Source organism: Poecilia formosa, unplaced genomic scaffold (assembly GCF_000485575.1).
Source record: "Poecilia formosa unplaced genomic scaffold, Poecilia_formosa-5.1.2 Scaffold16, whole genome shotgun sequence".
NCBI lineage: Eukaryota > Metazoa > Chordata > Actinopteri > Cyprinodontiformes > Poeciliidae > Poecilia > Poecilia formosa.
The window spans coordinates 683,331-698,260 of NW_006799955.1; the positions used below are offsets into that span (position 1 = coordinate 683,331).

At 37.9% G+C, this 14,930-nt stretch overlaps 1 protein-coding gene across 3 annotated transcripts in view; it reads left to right on the forward strand.

Annotated features, from left to right (window-relative positions):
- The window catches only part of LOC103134225 (F-box-like/WD repeat-containing protein TBL1X), a 25,538-nt gene continuing 10,608 nt past the window's right edge, over positions 1–14,930 (forward strand). Inside the window, exon 1 of one of the 3 annotated variants that reach the window (XM_016668572.1) lies at positions 1–678. The gene's annotated coding sequence lies outside the window, so the exon portion shown is untranslated. Of the gene's footprint in view, positions 679–11,221; positions 11,321–14,930 lie in introns of those variants that run through there. The other 2 variants (XM_007546372.2, XM_016668571.1) reach the window with 2 other exon arrangements.

The following is a 14,930-nucleotide window of genomic DNA, read 5'->3' on the forward strand; positions in this document are numbered from 1 at the left end:
GCCGGGGAGTGGGGGAGGGGAGCTCGCTGAAAGCAGGCCCAGATAGGCAACGTGCAGAACTGTATTCTGCCTAAACTAAAATATATAATAATGATAAGGTGAAGACATATTTTGATCAAAAAGCTTAATTTTATTTCAAACAAATGTCTTTACAGCTCAGATGCAATCTGTTTTCACATAACAGGGGCATGGTTTTAAATGTACTTGCTGTATGGTGAGGTGAGGCTTTAAACTGTGTTTTTACTTTAGGCATGTTAACAGAGATTAATTGATTTTATACTCTCAAAGGTGCTTTGAGTATTCAGGTTTAAGGTCAGGCAGCCCTCCTCCTCCCCCTTCCGCGGTGTCTACGTCTCTCCTGCTCGCTGCTCGCTGTCTCTGCGCTCCTGTTTCTCAGTGAACGGTGAAACTCCAGCGGAGCAGCCAGCCTGCAGCCACAGCCGCACTGAAACTCGGGCTTGTTCCAACTTTTACCGCCAGACGAAAGAAGCTTCCCGGTTCGCTCCCCTGCCGAACCGGTCGACTGTAACTGACTCTTAAGCGCGCTGAAATATGAGGGCAGGCGAAATGGGAGGAAAGTGTTTGCTCGCTTACTGAAGTTGTTGGAGGTTCTCCTTGTGGAAGAGGAAGAGAGAGGTGGCGGCGGCGGACACCACGAGTTCACTCTCACAGTTAAAGGTGGGTAAAGGCTCAGGATGCGCTGACTGCTCGGCTCTTTCTGCCTGGCTTTTATAAAGACTCTTAGAAATAGATTATACGGCGTTCAAGCAGGAGCTTGCCGGTGTTTCTTAGCTTTTAGTCACCCCAGTCACTCCACACGTGTGTTGTGAAATTCCTGTTTGCGTCTTTTAATTATTATTGCTTATCCAAAACAAGCCAAATTCACGGGTCTACATTTGTTTGTGTTTTCATTCTCCATGTTATCTTGCTTATTTTGCAGTAAGTTTTTAAGGATTAAAGATTGTTTCATAATTTGTGACAAAAATAACTACACCCCCATAAAAGCCCTCCCCCATTTGAATGTACACTCTATTGTTTTATTAAAGACTACATGTCAGTAGTTATAATATTATATTGGCATCCAGAGTTATGAAGCGCATGTGTGGGGGAGGGGAAGACTTTCAACTGTACAAGAGACTGCCACCAGTTTCAAGGGACAGTTTGTGTTATTGTATAACTACAATCTAAAGCTGCAGCTGCCAGCCTACTGAAGCTTGATTGACAGGTCCAAATTGTATACCTTGGTTGTAATTCTTGGAAGATGGACAGAAAGCAAACAAAATACACTATTAACATGTCTGACCTGGCATTAGACCACCGTAAAAGTGTTCATTAAGACATTAGAACACCCTGTGTGTGATTGCTTCAAGTCAGTGCCCCAAATTTCAAACATCAGACTAATTTTATGTACAGTGATTGTTGTTACTTTGTCACGTGTGGCCTGGTTACTTGTTATCAGGTCCAAAAGTTGTGGGTTAAAATCTTCTACAATTTATTGTCATGCCATTCCTACATCTTGGTGTCCTATTTTGAGATGTGAAAGTGACCAGAGATTTTATAAGCGTGTGAAGTGCATAGTAGTGCCACATCTCCCGCCCTCCCCCACATGTTGCTATGCACTGCCACTTAGCTGGCTTAATCCCCTCTAGATCATCGTCGCAAATTCACCTCAAATGCTCCCGACCTTAGTGGAGCCGATGGTGGTGCATGTGTGACGCTAATGCTGGCTAATGCATATTCCACACGTTCAAAAGATCACATTGAAAACACTTTGGAAATATTTGTGGTCAACAGAGATGACCATGGGTTGGAAGTATAATGAGTGTCACCCGTCACTGTAATATTTCTGTAGTCACTTTAATTCTGAAGGTGCTTTGGTACGAGCAGCGTGTTTGTAAAGCTCAACACTGCAGACTTTGCTACCAGAGCTGATAGCCTGAATAATAAACCCGCTTACATCAGCTTTTTAGACTTGTGTTGCTCTAGTCTATACAGAGCAGACCCCAAGTAGATATAATGGATAGATATAATATTCTGTGACATAGGGTTAGAAAAACTTGTACTGAATTTAGCAAGTGTTTAGTGCGGTTTGCCTTGTTCCTGTGTGTCAAGGTTAAAATATTACCATACTGCAATATGTAATAATTGCATAGCCAATCCTTGTTTTACATTACCTTGTCTGAGTTCAGTTAAGTTGTTTTCTTTACTAAAGGTCTTGAGAATTTCACTCACGGCGTTTCATTAGAATTTATTTATTGGGAGAGCATGGGTCGGAATAATACTTCTTTTATATTAAGTTTTCTTTTCCCCCTCTAATTCCTCTTTTATGGCTGCTGATTGTTACAGGATAAGGACTCACATTGTCTCTAATTTATATGACGAACGTCCAGTCATGTGTAGTTCTAGAGGGAATTTTGCCACCTAACATAAGAATCCCTAATTTAATGAATGCCACCTTCTTTAATAACATTGCCAGTAGCATGTTTTTCCTCTTTATTTATAATTTTTGAAGTGTTATTGATGCACCATACACAAGATTGACAATTAACACTTAAAGAAGCTGCATGCTTCACCACTTTGTTGTTTTTAGCAGCTGTGAGTGAAGGTTTCACACTTCTTTAAGAAAGTAGGGTTTATTTTAGACATTCATGTCATAATTTACAAATTCACTATGTTATAAGCAATATTTATGTGTTCCTGTTATTTATTTTTATCACCATACTTTCTCATAACATTAAATACAAGAAAAATGAACTGTTTAGCAATGGTAACCAATGAAATTGTTGTATGCTGAATGAAAATGACAACGTAAACTGCTGAACTGGTTACATTCAAGAGATTACACGTAGATCTGGTCCTGTTTAAACTTGACTTTTGGTGACGTTGAACAGAGATCTCAGTTGTCCCCCATCTTCTTTTATTTTATTGTGAACTTGGTTAGAGTGAAATGCTGTATGGAGTTATAATATGTGACAAAACTACTTTCTTAAATGCAGGTTGAAATTGTCTGGGAATACCCAAAAACAATAGCGCAGTGTGCACCCACGTCAACGTCAGCTTTTTCATACTTATTGCTTAATTGTGTACAACGCCTGCTTCAATGGAAGCAGATGAAATTTGTGGTTGAGATGACTGAGATGTCTGTCTAGGTGTCAGGTTTCAGTTGCTGCAAGACTGAGTGGGAGATGATGAATGCTTTTGCTACTCCTGAGTCATTTGACCCAGGTGTTATGTCGATAGTACCTTCATGTGTTAAAGTCAAATGGCCTTTAATAGGTCTGCTAGTAGGCCTTTAATCGCGTGTCAAAGAAGCTGTAGTAAGCGAGGTATTGCAGATAGTTTGAAACTATCTTCTGGTTTATTGTTAAAGTAGCTAGTCTTCTGATCGTCTTGTTCAATGACAGAAATGCCATAAGGACACTGTCTTTGATTTGAGTGAAATAAAGAACCAAAAACCTACTTTGCCTCGTCCTCTTTGTCGTGCCTTAAATCTATTTTGAAGAGCAAGATTCAAATCTGTTGAGTGTGAGGCAACAGAGCTGAGCCTCTGGGGTGGGTTGAGTTTAAAACAGAAAGGCATCCTCTGCTAAAAAGTAGGGCAAGGAAGTCCCCGAGAAGAGCTTTGTCAGTCTTGTGGTGCAACACTTCTCTGTTTCAAGCTATCCAAATATTTCTGTAGCAGTATTTATTTATGATGGGCTGTGGGGGAAGGTAAGCCATTTTCTACCCCTAGAGAGACGTGCAATGTTCATGGGCTACCAGCCAACTGGTTCACCAGTGGTTACTCTGAGATTACACCCAAAGCAGTATTGGCTTATTAATGGCCGTATTTATGTATTTGGTTAGATTTGAGATTTCTTTTGGCAGTTTATTATTGTGTTAAGTTTTGTGTGTTTCTTTGTAGGTATTTGATTTGAAATGGGTCCACGTGTATGCCGTTAAAGCATTTTAATATTCGGCTGTTTAAGTGTTAAGCATGTCTGGCTCATTTGTGCCTTGCACTTTTTCTTCATATGTTTTATGTATTTAACATCGATCAAGACTGCAGGCATCTAAGCTGATGTGCCAAGTGTTTAAAAATAGATTTTCAGAAACGAAAAGGAGTGCACTGTAACTGATAATGCTCGTGGTAACTGTTCAGGAAATTGTGAAAGAACGTGCATGACAGATTGAGAAACCTATTTAGTGATTATGTTGCGCTTTTAATGATTTTTCATCATTATACACACCAGTATAGATTCTGCCATTTTGGTTTACCCTGTATTGCTCCTAAGAAAAATTAAACATCTGACTGTAGGATATCCTTCAGTTAGAAATGCCACGGTGTTGTGAGGTTTACTCAAAAAATATCACAGGATGACGAAATTCTTTTCGTCTAGATAAGAAAAGCATAAATTTCAATGCTACAGCTAAAGGTTGTAAAAATAAAACAATTGTGGTAATGCTATCTGTAACATTTTACCTTAGCTTTAACCTAAGAGGGATTAGTGGTCCTACTTTATCTTATAAAGTTATTTCCCAGCAGTTTAATTTTATATATTTTTAAACAGTGAAGTAGTACAGGAGGTTTCTTTCCCTTAATTGACTAGCAATGGAGTAATGGGTGAAATATTTCAAAAGGGGAGGTAGGGTCAAAAGAGGACATTACAGTGCTTCATATCTTTATTAAAACACTTATTGGATTTTTTTTTGCAGTTTTAAATAATAATAAAGAAATTTTCAATAACTTTCTAATAATTATTTTCAAACCTCCAGATAACATCAGTGTTTAAACTTCTCTGTATAAATTTCTGTTGCATCAACATTGACTTTGCCTTACAGGATTCTAACTTGCAGTTTTTCTTGAATTCACTTGCGTTCATGACTCTTTATGAAACTTAGACAGTGAGTTATTACTAGGTCTAGTAGCCCTTTGGAAGCAATGAAGTGTTTTTGAATTGAATTAAATGGAGAGAATGGATTTATATTCATAGTTTAGTGAAGTATGTAGCGATACAGGAACTGAGATGTTTGGACTGACCAGACGGATGTTAATCGAGCAAAACATGTGTTGAAACTCGTTCTTATCTTGCTGAGCACTGTGAGATTACCATAAGATGAAAAAGCTGGATGACTTCAGTGAGAAATTGACAGGACTGTCTTAATGGCACCGTTTCAAAGTGATGTGGCTAAAAGTGAATGCTTTGCTGTCGGTGTGGGCATGTTTCTGATGGTACAAACAAGACTGAAATAAATCTGAGAGAAAATGATAGGGTGATTTTTTTCTTTTAATTTTGTTTAATAACTACCTTAAACAACCATTTGGATGTGTTTTGACTTAGGTTGTTAGTCATTTTAAAGAGGAGAAACATTTAAATGACATTCCAATAAAACAACACTGCAGCACATTCTTGCTTGAAGGCGGCTTGTTAGCACTAGAACTACCCAGTTTTCTTATGAGTTGTTGCTATGCTAAAACTAAACAAGGTTGCTGTAACCTTACAGACTGCAGAGCATTGCTTGAGTAGATGTCACTCGTGGCATCTACTCAAGCATTAATACTGCAGCATTTGAACATTTTGGCATGTAGTCTGAGAGTTGAACTTACTGAGAATGAGTTTTATTTCAGGGTTTCCATTTTACAACCCTGCTCTTGAAAGACGCACAAGGCTGTTGACACGTAAATCGTTATCTGGTCTCGCCTCATGTTGGAGTCTGTTCTCACCACCCTTAAGAGTGCCTATTTGAAACAAATATAAACATGTTTCGCGGGGTGTGGTTGGCTCTGAGGTCATCAGGTGACATTGGTAGAAATTAGTCACTGGTTGTGCTGCAATTGGATTCCATTCATCTTTATTTTCTGTGTCAATTTGCAGACAAATTCTTTTAAAGGTGCAAGTAGGAAATTATTTAGTTAGAAACTTGCCAATACTGATCTGCTTTTCACCAAAGAGGATATTTATTCTTGCCTTTTTGCCACGAGAGGTCATTAATTATTTGTTTTGGAAGTAGAGGCAATGTCACAACACTGCTATAGAGCAGACACTGTAAAACAGTTTTATTAATATTTTAAAACGGACAAAGTGATCATGGAGACATTTTAAATCCACATTTCCACATCCAGTAAGTCAAAGTTTATTAGAGCTATGTAATAAAACAGTGCTTTTTTTGTTTTGTTTTATTTTTTTAACTTCACTCAGCCTCCAGATATCTGCGGAAGTCTTGCTCTCTCTCGCCCTTTTGCAGCCTCTGTAACTTGGTGAGATGTTGCAAAATCCTGGAAAATACAGTTTTCTTTAGGAGGCATGTTTTTACATCTCTGTGCTTTCTCTGACTTAATCTTATACCTCACTGATTGTGAAAGTAACTAATTTAGAGTTTCTTTAAAAGCGTCTAAAGAATGTCGTCGTCAGCATGACCTAGTAACTCTTGGCAAATGATTGTAAATCTACTGGATTTTAAATTTTGTTGTCGGTCTCGGATACCAATTTTCTGGTTTGGGGAACTTTTTGGACTGCTAATTCAATTATGTTAACCCTTTTATTATTTTATCATTTAAATATAATGACATTAAAAGTAAAATCTGCTACAGGTTAATAGTGTTAAATTTCACTGAAAAGTAGACTATTAAAAAAGATTACAAAATTATCCCAACTCATGCATATGTCCCTAACATTCAAAGAACACATTCTTGGTTAGTTTTAGTTTTAATGCATTTAATACACCTGAAGATAAATATAACTTTTCAGTATTTTGGTGATTGACCATATGTGTTAGTAGAACACCAATTATTTTAGGGATACGTTTGACTCCATCTCCTTTTCTTTGTGATGAAGTTTTGCAATCTACCACAGGTAAACATGGTGCCATCAATAATAAAAGGCTCGGATGGTTCAGTTTTTTATTATGAAATAATGCACACTACTGCATGCTTTTTTTTAAATTTTATTCTATGCTTATTTGATATGGACCGGGAAGAAGTGAAACTGTGCCCTGTACAAAATATTTATAAGCGATGGGAAGAGCTGTTGGTTTGAAACGTGGCTGAAATATGAACCCAGAGCAAGTTTTTCTTTATACTCTGTTTAGATGATGAGTAAATGAGAAGCTTGTGGCTACGCCCTAATTGTCTAATTCCCACACATTAATAAACTATGGCCAGACTATTACTTGTATCTCACATCCTATCTTAGTCCTATTCACACTGTGTAGATTATTAGCTCATTGATCCACTTTATGTCTGAAATAACTCATTCACTTTTTTTTCATTTTTTTATCATTCAGCATGACTGTAGCAACTTTGTGTAAAGTTAAATGTAACTTTTAGTCTTAACCTGCTCATTTGTTATCTGGATTGTGTCTTTTATTTTACTCATAGATTGCTGCTCTGAACACTACGCGCTAGAAAAAAACCCAAAAAAAACAAATGTTGATTATGGAAGTGGAAGTGAAAGTTTTATGGTTACAGTTGCACCGTTTTTTTTGTTTTCCTGCGTTGCTGGGTGTAGAAGCCGACCCGACAACACACTTGCCCTAACCGTGCTACACTGGAGTGCAAATGCATGAATGTAATCCAGGTGTTTTAAAGATGGGCTTTGAAAGAGATTACCAAGGCAACTGTGTCTTTGGTTGACAATGAAAACACTTTTTTTTATTGACGTGGCCTGTATTGGCCCAAAGCGGACTGCAAAATACAGTAATTGTTACATAGTATGCACATAGACACCCTCCTTTTAAGTGTAAAATAAAAAAAAATCAATTTGTCTGTTTATAGCCCATATATCCACTGCGTATATTGCTTGTGGTATTTGTGCCACTCTGTGTAAATGCTGGCTGGAGACACGGCTATAGTGACTCAGAAACAGGATTGGTGTTCCGTCGCACTTGTCTGCCTTGTTTGTTTGACCCTGATGTCAGATGGAGGGAAAGCGCCAGGAGATGAGTGTGGAGTATTTAAGGTGGCATGAGCAGCTGTTGATGGAAAAGCAAGATTTTCTGCTCACCATAGCAACCGTTGTATTGCCCACACTGGTCTGGCTGTGTGTACAGCTTATTTGTACAATTCTCATCTCATTATGAAAGGAGAAAAAAAGGGCCTTGCTGAAAAAAACACTGGATTTTTTTTTTTTAATTCTTGCTGAATAAATGTAGAAATATACTTTTGATTCTCCAAAAAATATACATTTGGTCTTTTAGTATTCCACCTCCTACCTAAAGCTATCATTATTAGTTAATAGTTGCTAATATTTTAGCTTATTATGAGAGCAAACACAAGGTTTTAGATTAAATGTCACATCTGTGTAATAGTTCAAGCTAAGCCTGAAGCGTTGACTGACGCACAGAGCGGCTTGACAGTGTTTTCTCTTTACTAGAGCATCAAGAATTGCTGAGATATTTGTGCCACCCTTGACCTAAAAACCAGCCAAGTCATTTGGAGAAACCAGATAGAGACACAATGCCTGACAAAGAGTTGCCCCACAATAACCTGCTTGATCATTAAGCTTCTACATTTAGCTTTTTCATCAGAATAATTCCCCGTTGCCTGCAGTAGCTTTAATCTTGCGCTAGTATCCTATTATTTAAGGAGGTGTAATAAATATTTCAAAAAGACAAAATGGTTCACTGCTTTGTACCCTCTATGCTGTCTCATGCTGTTTTTTTTTTATTTTTTTGTGGTGTTTGTTTTTAAGGTCATCTGATCTTGAGACCTGAAACACAAGGTTTTTCACTTTGATATAGGCAAGTTGCTTTACACACAGATAGAAAGAGCCCTCCAGGAACCGCAGTTTAAATAATACATGAAACCCGAGCCACCTAGTGTTAATGAATTTGTAGTGAGTTAGATGGATTGATTGTCCCCATCTCTGCGGCTCATCTTTCCTTTAATGTGGAGTCTTGCAGAACTATTAAGCTTTTTCACATTTTCTTTATCATGTCATGATGACAAACTTTTATTTTATTTATTAGAAATTGTTGTATTATTTTACATTGCGGAGCGTCTGTGAACATTAGTTTGAGTTGATCTATCACATAAAAACCCAGTAATTTTTTTTAATATTATTTGTATTTGTGATGTGACAAAATAATAGAGTTAAAAGGGAAAATATGTGTGTGTTGTCTGTAGTCAGATTAATATAAACTATGGGTTGATATCTTTATTTTGATAATGACACCCAGATGAAAGATTTGTAATGTTTGCACAGTATCTGACGGGTGCTGTACTTCAGTTTCTACTGAAACTGAAGTACAGCCTGGAAGGACTTTTATTTGAGGTCAGTGGGTTCAGCATGAGAACATGAGATGCTTGACGTTTGAAACATGTCATCATCCCCTATGAGATAAATATGCACTTCCTGGCATCTCCTTTTATTGTATAATCTTTCTAAATTGACATAAAACTGTGCAAGGACAGTTGTAAGTTAACTTAAAAAAAACCCCATCAGATCCATTAGTCTCTTATATGTGTGCTCATGCTGGGATTGTTGTGATTCATTTATTTTATATTAACGGTGCATGTAGGGTTGCTGTGCAGGAAGTCAGAAAACGGAAGCAGCTTTCTTGTGTAAAGGGTATTTCTGGCAAGGCAGAAATATCAGAGGTGTGACGTCTCAGTGTCATGTTTGCACATGACCTATCAAGCGGCTGTTTCTCTGAAGACAGTTTGCAGCTAACTAGCAGGAACCTGCGAAACGTCTGTGAGGAAATGTCTGCTCTCTATATTTGTATGGCTGTCTGGAAAAGCAGGGAATTTGCTTTTATCCTTTTCCAGGTCTGGATAAGTATGGGAAATGTCGTTATTGTCTTGACCTTTTACTGTCCGATTAGGTGTTTAGGACTATGACGTGAGCCCACTGAAAAATGAATACTAAAATCCAAAAATCCCAGCAGTTTCATTTGTTTTGCGCAGCCTTGTTCTGGTACAAAATGGTGCCACCCACCATGGGACGTATTGAAATAACCACACACCAATTTGAACTTGCCAGTCAGGGGTCTAGTTCCTGCTTTCACAACCAAAAATTGTCATAATCTCATATAATCTCTTATTTTTTTTATAGAGTGAACAGGCTGAAATGGCAGATGGAATCAAAACCAATCAAATAGATTAATAAAAAGATTTTCAGATATTGATAGACTAGGGAATTAGCTACACATGAGATGTTTGACTTTTGATGAAAATGCATCTTCAAAACAAAAATACAAAATTCAAACGATTAAATCTTAAACAAAATCAGCATTATAAGGGATAATAATTTAAGGTCAAGTATTTTGAAGGATTATTAACACTCAAGCCAAATTCTTCATGTCAGATCGGTATTGGCTTTATGTGATGTGCCACGCTACGTCACGGTGGTCGACCCCATTGACCTGGAGCTCTTTGTACCACAGGGCCAAATCGTAAAACAACTTGATCATTGTGTTGTTTCATTGTTTCAAGAGCATAAAAATAAAATACCCCCACCGCGGTTTTGCTTACGCGGCGATTTTTTTAGGAAACGGGGAAGGAATTTGTGTGCAAAAAGTACAAGAAAACCGAGAAGGGTTATGAACTGTTCTTTGTTTGACTGAACGCAGGGCAGCTCCTCAAACCACAAGACCTCTCCACATGCATAGCTTTTTGTTAGCTGTTGATAGAGCCAATAGATCGGGCCTGCAAGGTCCAGTTTTCTGCCATTCACTCGCCAGGTTTTCATTTCAGCGGATTAACTAAACGGGTAATTTCACGTGTGAGTTATTGTACTCTGAGAGGATATCGGTCTGTGGGTGGAGCTTTAGGTTGAAGTGGAAACCTGCATACTATTGTATCTGTGGGGCACAGCTTGCCTCTGCTGGTAAACACTAAGTGTTGCCACCCAAAGGAGCTGTGGGAGAAGTGTTTCCCCTTGCAACTGAAAAGGCTTCCCATCCCCCACCGCTCGCTGACCTACATTGACTGTCACTTGCCGCCTCACCGACGACAAAGACGGAGGACAATACACAAATAGTTGTTGTGATTACCTGTGTGGAAATCATTATTTATCACCCAGACTCCCAATCCCACCCCCCAACCCCCACACACACACACTACCTCCCACCACTTATTCCCCTCCCCCACACTCACTCACTCACTCACTCACTCACTCACTCACTCACTCACTCACTCACTCACTCACTCACTCACTCACTCACTCGTTCTGTCTCTTACACACACTTCCCTCCCTCCCCCTCAAGACTGCAGCCCAACCAGAGGCTTCAAAGGCGGGTTTTACTCAGCAGAGCAGTTCAAGAGAAAATGGCTGCTGTTTCCAGGTCTTGTTTGCACATCTGTCAGGAGGTGACCGTTCAGGAGAAAATGGGGTCTGTGGTATGCAGTTTTTTTTTGTGTTTTTTTTTTTTTTTTTTTTAACATCATTGTACTCAAAACTGCATGCGTAGGAGACGACGGTTTGGTTGGTTCTCCTTGCTTGTGTGATTTTTGCAGCCCAGTGTATGCAGAAGGAATTTTATTTGGATTCTTGTAAAGTATAAATGCTTCCCACGATAACCCTGCTCATCGGCTTTTAAATCGTGTTTCGAGAATGTCAGGCTTATGGATTTGAGTTCCGAATCTAAAATTATCTTTGATGTATTAAATATGATTAGAAAAGCTGATGCTGTTCTCCTTTGTTTTGTTTTCTTTACACTCTCTGAAATTTTTAAACCCAAATGCATGTTTAGACTACTTTATGCCCTGATCACCTCATCGGATGATTTTTTTAAAGCATATTTTAATTTCTTTAGTCTACCCAATGTAGTTTTCATGTACAGTTATACAAGTCTTCCTCTAAATGTCACACATAAGTACTTAATCTTAATTTACATGTTTTTTGTTATCCTCAGCCATCCCCTCTTGAGAATTGTTAATGGTAACACAAAATGAATTGGTCATAAAACAACATTTTCTTAGAGTACAATGACTAGATGTTAGAAACTTAATTCATTTTATCACAGCTGGTATGAAATGTCCCCTTGGTAAGTACTAATCCACACTAGGGTGGTAAAAAGTTCACATAAGACATTCTATTCTTTTTTTGAAAAAGACAGATATGAAATGACCAAAATGACAAATGGCGAAGATGTGGAATGACCTGCGCCTGTTGCAATGCCCCTACACCTAACCTGCAAAGACAGTTTAGAGCGTGACTGTCCAGTTTTACCCAAGTCATGCTGTGACCTTCAGGTCAAACTTACTTTCCTCTTAAACTGCCTTCAGTTTGCAGGTTTAGTCCGTACCACTGCCAAGATTGCCATGGAAATGCTTCTTTCTCTATGAAACACTGAATCATCTTACATGGTGAGAGTAAAAGTCTTCCTCGGTCGCAATTGTGGTTTAAGGCCAAATAATATAATTCAAACTACTCGGCTATTGTCGAGTTTAGTTGTAAAAAGAAAGTGAACCGTGTAAGCTGAAGCACAGTCACAGTCCCCATTAGCTGCATATTTTGGCCACAAATGGATTATGCTCTGACAAGATAACTGTTGCATGATTTTAACAATTGTTTTGCCTTTCAATCATACCAGATATTTCCTTTCTTTTTTTGTGCGAGTTAAAACATATAGTTGCAGCCAAAGGCAACTGAAACCTCTCTGAAGATGAGCTTTGTAACCTAAGGAGTCTCCAAGGTGTTGACATTTGTCTGGATTATGGAGGATGTGTTGAAATCTTTTCTCGTAAGAATTGCTGAATCTAATTATTTGGCTAGTTTAATATTATTGACTGGACAAGATCCCAGAACTGCTTTGTGACTACCTCCCTTGATTGCTCAGAGATGTAACAGCGGTGGGTTAACTTTGACCTCCCCCCAGTCAGTATCGGTCATTGCGTAACATGCACAGATGTGTGCAGAACACGTCTAATTCCTGCCTTGAAAATGTTCTCCTGAAGTGGCTTCAGGTCTGAAAGCTGTTGGGGCTGGACAATGGTTGTTATTTCCATTTGTATGTTTTGAGCATTTGGCCAATAAAAGATATGTACTGAAAACTTAATGCAGTAAGCTTTAGGAAATGATACACTAAGAATGTCAAGGGCTAATTTGTTGAAAGTTGGCTTGGTCTTTGAGGCGCAAAAACAGCTGTGTATTAGAGAATAGAATAGAAATATCATTTTTGTCCCACAAAAATTGCAATTGCAGTGCTAGTTGTGTTAACTTCTAATGTAACATACTAAAGACATATTAAGAACATCTGCCATATTAACATATGGTTTTGATGTTGCCTGTGTTACTGAAATAGATCACAACAGAAAAGGTTTTATTGCTGTGTTTTTATTATATTTATTGAACAAGAGTTTGAATCATCTAATGTCTGTACCAGATGACAAAAACTTCATAGGAAAAAGATCAGACAGCTGGCAAAATACTGATTGATGCATCTCTAGTTTTTCCCTCTAGAAAAAACAAAACAAAACAATTTAAGCATGAAAATGTAAACCTGAGAAAACATAGCTCTCATTATATGGTTGGAGTGACCTTAAAAGAGACCGTTTTCCGCGTTAAGTTCAATTTTTTTTCGCATTGGAGCAAATCTAACCGCTTATCAGCAGCACCAAACAAAGCAAGGACAACCCACATCCTAAATTGCTCCTCACATTTTAGTCTGCCCCCAATTGGTGGTAACATGGGATTACATTTTGTTTGCAGCTGTGACCACTGAGCACACACACAAATATTTCACAGGGCCATTCTTTTTGTCCAGTGTTTCTGCAGAGAAGGGGTGGCCATTGTAAAGTAATTGCCATAAAAGTGCAATAAACCTCCCAATGAGCCCTATAGTCCCAGCAGGCATTCTCATCATTGACCCATTAGGTGTTTTGTCAGTTCTGGCTATTGTATTTCCATTCTGAGGGGGCCTTTATGTTAAGCAATATTAATACTATTATGAATATAGGGGTTTTATTTAGTCTTGTGAAATCTTGTGACATCATATGCCCCTGCATAGAAGTAATTCTCATTACTGACTAAAAACAGGAGTCAATTTATTAGTTTGTCCTAGCTTTTAATCGATTGGTATTTAAAAATGTGTTGTTTTGAATTTATTTAAGGCCCTTAATGTATAGTTTTCTTACTCTGTAATCGATGCCGGTTCTGTGCCTGTCTTAGTTGACTGAATACAGTGAAGCTGCTTGATATTTCGAAGTTGTATGGCTTAGGATTTCTTTACCTGCTGTGTCTCGCACAATTCATATTGCTATAGCAACCCAAGCTTATGAGGATTATGTCTAATTCAGGCCATTCAGGTTGTCTGCCTTATGCCCAATGCTCTTGATATTTAGTCAGACTGAAATGTTAATCCTTATCAACTTTATAACTACACCTCTTGTCAGTAACAACTTTGTAAAAGTAATTCTTAATTCTTCCCCATGCTTTGTTGTCATAACAAGTTTCACTGCCATTAAAATAACAAATTTGGACACTTTAAGATCATTTGAAGAAACAAACAGCAAAGGGATATAATCTTGCCTCAAACATATTTTAAAAGGGGTAACAACAGTTTCATGAATTTGAAACTATTGAAAGGATCTTTGCTTAGTGTAGCATTAGCATGTGCCAGTAAGAGTTTTTATTGGCATGATAACCTTCAATAAAAATGTTATAGTACCATAGTATTTGCATAGAAAATAAAAATAGGTGTAATGTGAAAAGCTTACTTTTATCAAACCCGTTACTTCTACTACTGTTAAGATAACATCATACATTATTACAGTTATAGTAATGTAGTTATACATTTTATGTTGAAACAAAGGAAAACAAACACTAGTTAATTTTATTGTAGATTTCAAGTAAGCTTAAATATTCTTGATAAAGTAAAAGTACAACAGTGAGATAATATCTGGTTATTAGCTGGACTAATCGGGTCGGATAGCAAGGCTGCAACATGCCGACCGGATGTCTTAAAATAATGTTAACTTCATTTAAGTAATGGTCCTCTGCTTCCAA